General features: G+C 48.4%; 1 long non-coding RNA gene across 1 annotated transcript; it reads left to right on the top strand.

Annotated features, from left to right (window-relative positions):
• Positions 1-1091: 1091 nt before the first annotated feature.
• LOC135784173 (uncharacterized) lies at positions 1092-4986 on the top strand. The gene is made up of 2 exons (XR_010545990.2): positions 1092-2551; positions 2738-4986. It is a non-coding gene; the product is annotated as an uncharacterized lncRNA (long non-coding RNA).
• Positions 4987-5409: the final 423 nt, after the last annotated feature.

Below are 5409 nucleotides of genomic sequence, written 5' to 3'. Positions count from 1 at the left end.
CAATATTAAAGATATCAAGCAGTGGCGTAGCGTCTGGGCATGCAGGGTATGCACGTGCAAATGGGCCCGGGCCAATAGTCATTTCTTTTTTTGCACTCCGCGGCTGCCATAGACTACTACGGCATAATTTTTTTTATATGACGCATCGCCGCGCCAAAAAAAAATGAAAAAACAGTGTGAGAGGTTACTTTAGCGGATATCTACATGAACATTAAGTATGGACAAATATAAACATAAAAGTGGGGCCTTAAAGAGCAAAGAGAAGGCAGGGAGGTTAGTCACGAGTCAAAAACTACCCAAAACATTTTGTTTTTCTTTATTTAAATCTACCCTTTAAAGTAAAAATATTTGACTTCCTTATTAAAAGAATATGTTGTTAACAAACCTGCGCGCCACAGTTAACAGTGCCAACGGGCAATGTTGGGGGGGGGGCTTTGGCTTAAAGATGCTGTACGTAACGTTTCTACTTAAACGAATCCCTTTTCAATTGCCTGTGTGCGAATGGGTTGTAATCTCACATTAAAATTATCCACTTTGCAGGTTTGGCTATTACCTCTGAAAAAAATATTATAATTTTTATGGGAAAGTACCGGGTCGGATTTGGCGCGAAATCCAGTGACGTCACCCGCATGCGCGTTCTCGAGCCTCTCGCCTCGTCTACTGACTATGCGCTCAACAGCGACGACACTGTCTGATAACAGACTGAAACGACCTGCTCACAGCACAACACAGACTCCAACACAAACTCCACATATTGTGAAGAAAAAAGTTATATGCTGAAGCTCGTAAGGCCAAACGTGAATCGGATCAACTTCGGATTTAAAAAAAACACGGATTAACATTGGCAGTGCATTTGAATTATGGAGAAACCTCCGCTTTGTTTTGGGTATAAAAACGGATCCGGAGTTGGCTTTCATCCTTTTGGACAGGTAAGCTAACATTACTACAAAGCATGTCAAATATATTTCGATTATGTGCTTTAGTTTTGTAGATGTTGTTTCGGTTTGCTAGCCTGCGCTTTAGCGTGTGTTCGCCCAGCCGTCGTCGATCGATGATGTAAAACTGCGGACGCGTTTGTTTGCGTGTGTCACAAGGTGACGATCTCTTGGGCGGAACCAAAAGTCGGGAAACTTTGGTTCCGCCCGGATGTTTCCGCCCAGACCGAAGAACGGAAACACCGGACATCCGGCAGATTCGCGGAGGCTGTAATCAGCCGATTGGGCACAGCTGTGCCTAGTTGAAGAGATCGCTGGGCAATTGGATGACTGAAGTACAGAGAGGAGTATATAAAGCACAGTTAGATCACAGTTCGGGAGTTCGGGCACGAGAGGGGGATTGACACGGGGAGAGCTCCTCTGCTTAGGGCAGGAGAGGTAACTACGTACCTTTTGAAGAGCCCGCAGGCTCTGTTGATCCGGGCTGCGCTTGAAGCGCGCGGAAAGAAGACAGGAGCTGCCTGGGGTGAAAGAAAGGCGATACGTGAGTGGAGAAAAGGAGCACCCCGAAGAGAGCATTGTGCTGTCAAGCCTGTGCTTAGTGTGTGCTGGGAAACGGAGCTGTGCTCATTTTTGGACGTGGTGGCTGTCTGTGTTTCTCTCTCTCTCTCTCGTTGCAGTCTTTATTGTGGACCTGCTGGAGTAGACAGGAAAGTCCTATGGGTAAGAAGGAACTTTGTTCTAACCAATACTGAAGGAGTAAAGCAGGAAGAAAATTGACCGTCTGGTACAACGTAAATAAAGGCTATCCGCCGTGAGTATACCCTTTTTGTGTGGAGTAACTGGCAAAAATTAACTTGTGTAACCATTGGAAACCTCCAGGAGAAGGAGGGCGGCCCTACCCCTACAAGAGTGTGGTGGGCGAGCCGTTAGAAGTACAAATTCAAGCAGCCACCGCAACGAGACTTATTGTGGTCGTATTTCCCATCGCCTTACCGTAGCCCAAGCGCAGTGGAGGACACCGGGCGCTTCCCTTGTTGTGGTGCACTTATAGTGTGGTGAGTGAGACTGTGTAATAAATCTTTTCACGTTGGAGTGGTACTGTGTATTTGCTGCGGGTTGCTGTGTGTCTTGTAGACGAAGCCCCGCATCATCCATTTTCTTCCACTGGGCAGAGGACGGAGAGGCTAACGACCTCAGAAACTACTGTTACCATATGCAGTGTGCTGTTTGGAGTACGAAGGGACGCAGACTAAGAGCTGCCCGTGACCGTGAGTAAATATTGGAAATATTCGTGGTGTAAATTTACCTGTGTCTGTTTTGTCGCAGAGTCAGAGGCGAAAGGGTCCGCCGCCCCCGCGGTCTCTACAAAGGGGCGCCCCTGTCCAGGATTCGATCGGCCCACGGGCATTGGAGATAGGGCAGCGCTCGACCCGGTGAGGTGGTGTGTGACCTTCGCCCCTCTGCTGACTTACAGAGAAGAACCATACTTACCCAGAAAGCTGTAAACAGCAGAGCCGCGGCCACCGGTGGAGAGAGAGCAGAACGAGAGTGAATAATAGAAGAACAAACTGTGAACGTGATACCTACCCAGAAAGCTGTAAACAGCAGAGCCGGTGAGAAATACTCGAAGTCTCAGTAACAGTGTCTTTGTGTCCTAGCGGCCACCTGTGGAGAGAGAGCAGAACGAGAGTGAATAATCGAAGAACAAACTGTGAACGTGATACCTACCCAGAAAGCTGTAAACAGCAGAGGAGGCGAGAAATACTCGGAGTCTCAGTAACAGTGTCTTTGTGTCCTAGTGGCCTCCTGTGGAGAGAACGGAAAACGAGAAGGAACATGAGGAGAATGGACTGTGTGAAGATATAGTGGTGGTGGAGGAGAGCCTAGAGTGGCCATTGTTTTAAGTCCCCCGTTTTCCCCTTCCCTATTTAATATTTTTAAGTAATTTAATAAAGGATATTTTAATCTTATGCTTACCTTGTGTGTCTGGTCATTGGGGTGGCTTTGGGAATCTCCTCGAGGTGGAGAAAGGGGCGTGACCTTATTTACATCTGGGTCCACCCCTACCTGTGACAGATTTGGCGTAGTCGGCAGGGCACCTCGGGTTGAGACCAAGGTCCCCCAATGGCCTACCACGTTTTTTTTAAAAAGAAAAACTCCCATCAACACCCTATCAGTCCCTAAACAACGCGTTCTCGGGACGAGAACGGATTGGCGGGGGAGGATGTCACAAGGTGACGATCTCTTGGGCGGAACCAAAAGTCGGGAAACTTTGGTTCCGCCCGGATGTTTCCGCCCAGACCGAAGAACGGAAACACCGGACATCCGGCAGATTCGCGGAGGCTGTAATCAGCCGATTGGGCACAGCTGTGCCTAGTTGAAGAGATCGCTGGGCAATTGGATGACTGAAGTACAGAGAGGAGTATATAAAGCACAGTTAGATCACAGTTCGGGAGTTCGGGCACGAGAGGGGGATTGACACGGGGAGAGCTCCTCTGCTTAGGGCAGGAGAGGTAACTACGTACCTTTTGAAGAGCCCGCAGGCTCTGTTGATCCGGGCTGCGCTTGAAGCGCGCGGAAAGAAGACAGGAGCTGCCTGGGGTGAAAGAAAGGCGATACGTGAGTGGAGAAAAGGAGCACCCCGAAGAGAGCATTGTGCTGTCAAGCCTGTGCTTAGTGTGTGCTGGGAAACGGAGCTGTGCTCATTTTTGGACGTGGTGGCTGTCTGTGTTTCTCTCTCTCTCTCTCGTTGCAGTCTTTATTGTGGACCTGCTGGAGTAGACAGGAAAGTCCTATGGGTAAGAAGGAACTTTGTTCTAACCAATACTGAAGGAGTAAAGCAGGAAGAAAATTGACCGTCTGGTACAACGTAAATAAAGGCTATCCGCCGTGAGTATACCCTTTTTGTGTGGAGTAACTGGCAAAAATTAACTTGTGTAACCATTGGAAACCTCCAGGAGAAGGAGGGCGGCCCTACCCCTACAAGAGTGTGGTGGGCGAGCCGTTAGAAGTACAAATTCAAGCAGCCACCGCAACGAGACTTATTGTGGTCGTATTTCCCATCGCCTTACCGTAGCCCAAGCGCAGTGGAGGACACCGGGCGCTTCCCTTGTTGTGGTGCACTTATAGTGTGGTGAGTGAGACTGTGTAATAAATCTTTTCACGTTGGAGTGGTACTGTGTATTTGCTGCGGGTTGCTGTGTGTCTTGTAGACGAAGCCCCGCATCATCCATTTTCTTCCACTGGGCAGAGGACGGAGAGGCTAACGACCTCAGAAACTACTGTTACCATATGCAGTGTGCTGTTTGGAGTACGAAGGGACGCAGACTAAGAGCTGCCCGTGACCGTGAGTAAATATTGGAAATATTCGTGGTGTAAATTTACCTGTGTCTGTTTTGTCGCAGAGTCAGAGGCGAAAGGGTCCGCCGCCCCCGCGGTCTCTACAAAGGGGCGCCCCTGTCCAGGATTCGATCGGCCCACGGGCATTGGAGATAGGGCAGCGCTCGACCCGGTGAGGTGGTGTGTGACCTTCGCCCCTCTGCTGACTTACAGAGAAGAACCATACTTACCCAGAAAGCTGTAAACAGCAGAGCCGCGGCCACCGGTGGAGAGAGAGCAGAACGAGAGTGAATAATAGAAGAACAAACTGTGAACGTGATACCTACCCAGAAAGCTGTAAACAGCAGAGCCGGTGAGAAATACTCGAAGTCTCAGTAACAGTGTCTTTGTGTCCTAGCGGCCACCTGTGGAGAGAGAGCAGAACGAGAGTGAATAATCGAAGAACAAACTGTGAACGTGATACCTACCCAGAAAGCTGTAAACAGCAGAGGAGGCGAGAAATACTCGGAGTCTCAGTAACAGTGTCTTTGTGTCCTAGTGGCCTCCTGTGGAGAGAACGGAAAACGAGAAGGAACATGAGGAGAATGGACTGTGTGAAGATATAGTGGTGGTGGAGGAGAGCCTAGAGTGGCCATTGTTTTAAGTCCCCCGTTTTCCCCTTCCCTATTTAATATTTTTAAGTAATTTAATAAAGGATATTTTAATCTTATGCTTACCTTGTGTGTCTGGTCATTGGGGTGGCTTTGGGAATCTCCTCGAGGTGGAGAAAGGGGCGTGACCTTATTTACATCTGGGTCCACCCCTACCTGTGACACGTGCGTCCGCTTTTTAAAAGCCTTTAAACTCGTACAGTCTGACATTGATGGAAACTGAGATTATACAGTGTGACATGGACTTAACTACGATATTGATCGCACAGTGTGGCAAGCATCAAGCCTAAATTACTATTTAAAATAGCACAGTGTATACCAGGCTTTACTGTTATACTGAAATTGTTCAGTGTAGTTCACTTACCGTTTTCGTTATTTTACCGTAAATGTACCTACGTAGCACCACATTACATAGGCTAAATGCAGTCAATTAAACGTTGCAGTGGGAGTTTACCTGAGTTTCCAGCATGTTGTGTGATGCT

Source organism: Paramisgurnus dabryanus, chromosome 19, assembly GCF_030506205.2.
Source record: "Paramisgurnus dabryanus chromosome 19, PD_genome_1.1, whole genome shotgun sequence".
NCBI lineage: Eukaryota > Metazoa > Chordata > Actinopteri > Cypriniformes > Cobitidae > Paramisgurnus > Paramisgurnus dabryanus.
Note: the sequence above shows the minus strand (reverse complement) of the source record. Positions and strands in the feature narration are given on the sequence as shown.